Source organism: Triticum dicoccoides, unplaced genomic scaffold (genome assembly GCF_002162155.2).
Source record: "Triticum dicoccoides isolate Atlit2015 ecotype Zavitan unplaced genomic scaffold, WEW_v2.0 scaffold111357, whole genome shotgun sequence".
Lineage (NCBI taxonomy): Eukaryota > Viridiplantae > Streptophyta > Magnoliopsida > Poales > Poaceae > Triticum > Triticum dicoccoides.
In genome coordinates this window covers 1-2,364 of record NW_021177014.1, presented here as the reverse complement: position 1 = coordinate 2,364, position 2,364 = coordinate 1, and the positions used below count along the sequence as shown (strand labels likewise).

General features: G+C 39.6%; 1 non-coding gene across 1 annotated transcript; it reads left to right on the top strand.

Moving 5' to 3' along the window:
• The first annotated feature begins 1,905 nt into the window (after positions 1 to 1,905).
• LOC119342962 lies at positions 1,906 to 2,011 on the top strand. Its single transcript, XR_005165823.1, has one exon. It is a non-coding gene; the product is annotated as a small nucleolar RNA R71 (small nucleolar RNA).
• Positions 2,012 to 2,364: the final 353 nt, after the last annotated feature.

The window sequence follows — 2,364 nt, the reverse complement described above, 5'->3', positions numbered from 1 at the left end:
AAAAAAAAAACTCATCCAAGCCCTTTTATTTGCCTTTCCGTCAACTCACTATTTACGATAATTGGCCACTAATTTTCATTGTCTAAGAATGCATACTTCAAACTTTCGGGAAGTTGTTTCGTTTCTATTTACCTTGGTTGTATCTTCTAATGGCCTGGCACTGCTTTCCCACATGCTCACAGGTCTGATTTCCTCATATCTAATTTCACTATTTTCCTCCTCAACTACTTCGCAACAATTACTTCCATACCTCTCTTTATAACCTTCTTCCACACATTTCTGTAGTGTATCAATACTGTAGCAGTGTTCTTCTCTTTGCGGAACATGTGTTGCATTCTTCATGTTAAACTCAACCTTTTCATTTCCAAACCTCAAGCTCAATTTAGCTTCTTGGATATCAATAAGTGCACCAGCTGTGGCCAAAAATGGTCTTCCAAGTACCACAACCTCACTTTTGTCCTCCATATCTAGCACTACAAAGTCAATAGGATAAGCAAATTAAACCTCCAAACTTTTATTGGAACATCCTCAAGAATTCCAACCGGTTCCTATATGTTCTGTCGGCTAACTGAATGTGGTAGCACACTAACACTTGAGCCCAAGTCACATAGAGCATTGTAAGTTCTGTTTCCAATCAGACATGGTACACAAAAGCTTTCCGGATCATCCAATTTTTCAGGCATGGAATTCTGAATTATTGCACTACATTCTTTTGATAGAGTCACTACTTCTGGTTCAGACATGCTTCTTTTCTTTGTTAATAATTCCTTGAAATATTTTGCTTACATTGGAACATGCAAGATAGCTTCTAGAATAGGAATAGTAATCTGAACTCCTTTCATAGTTTCAACGAATTTTGGCAAATTGCTTGACATCTTTGGGTTTGTTGAACCTCTTAGGAAAAGGAATACTGCTGGTTGTTATTGCTTCCTCGAGCAAAGGCTTAGCTCTTGTTTGAAAACCAGGAAATTCAACTCCAGTTTCAATTTGGTTATCAACTTATTTCTCCTTTAGATTCTCGGATGACGCTGAAAGAAGTTCCAGATGAGCTTGGCCTCATAGCAAGTGGCACATATGTCTTCGAAGTAGGGAGTAATTGCCCTGTCATAACTCCACTCCTTTTAGTGACTGCATCAACTGAAGATATTGCCCCACAATGGGCTTTTAGGTTTGGAATTGGTTGAGCAGGCAGTCTTGCTTCATTTTCTCCCACCATACTATCCATCTTGCTCAAGCACCTTAACAGAGTCTTTTAAGCCATTAACTTCATTTGCCATCTTGATAATCAATCCCAACTGCATCTTCATGATTTCCTCCATTCCATTTCACTGGACATTTTGTTGTTCATTCTGCCTCAGCACTTGAAATTGACCTGGATGATTTGGTGGTCGATTTCCTTGTATTGGTGATCCACTTGCATATGACTGATTGTTCTTGTACGAAAAGTTCGGATGGCTCCTCCAAGAAGAATTGTAGCTGTTTGAGAATGGACCTTGACTTTGGGCATAACTCACTTCTGAAACCGATGATCCAATTGCTGAATAAAAGGTACATTCCCCTGAAGGATGACTTGCTTGGCCACATACATCACACATTTGAGGCACACTTACTGAAGCTACAGATGTACTGATGCAATTTGACATGATATTGTCCATCTTCTTGTTCAAGATTTCAATCTATGCCGCCATGTTATCATTTGCAGTCACATTATACACACCAGGATGCGATGGTGCTATTGCTCTTTCACTCGACCACTGGAAATGGTGAGAAGCCATACTTTCAATCAATGCAAATGCTGCATCAACAATTTTGTTCATGATTCCTCCTCCGGCAGCAGAATTAACAAAGGCTCTGGTCTGAGTAGTCAGTCCTTTGTAAACGGTTTGTAACACCAGCCACCTTTCTAACCCATGATGGGGACACATTTTGATTAAAGAGTTGAATCTTTGCCATGCATCATACAAACTTTCTCCATCATATTGAGTAAACCTTGTTGACTTGTCCCTGTATTCAACAACTTTTGTTAGTGCAAAATACCTCTCGAGGAATGTCTGTGATATAAGGTTTCCCAAGTATTCTTCAGATGTTCGGGAAATGAGTGAAGCCATACTCTTGCTCCATCTCTCAAGGAAAATGGAAACAGTGACAATCTGATAGCACTTGCTGAAACTCCATTTCGCTTGAGGGTGCTACAATACTCCAAGAAAGTCATAATATGCTCATGTGGATCTTGGGATCCACAAGTCCCTGAGCAAAGCTACTGGATCAGGCATCTTTTCTTCTTGTTCTTGCAGAGTTTCAGGAACTTGAATCCGTGTTTGATTCTATCTTCTTCTCAAGAAATCCATTTCAATTTTTGGATCA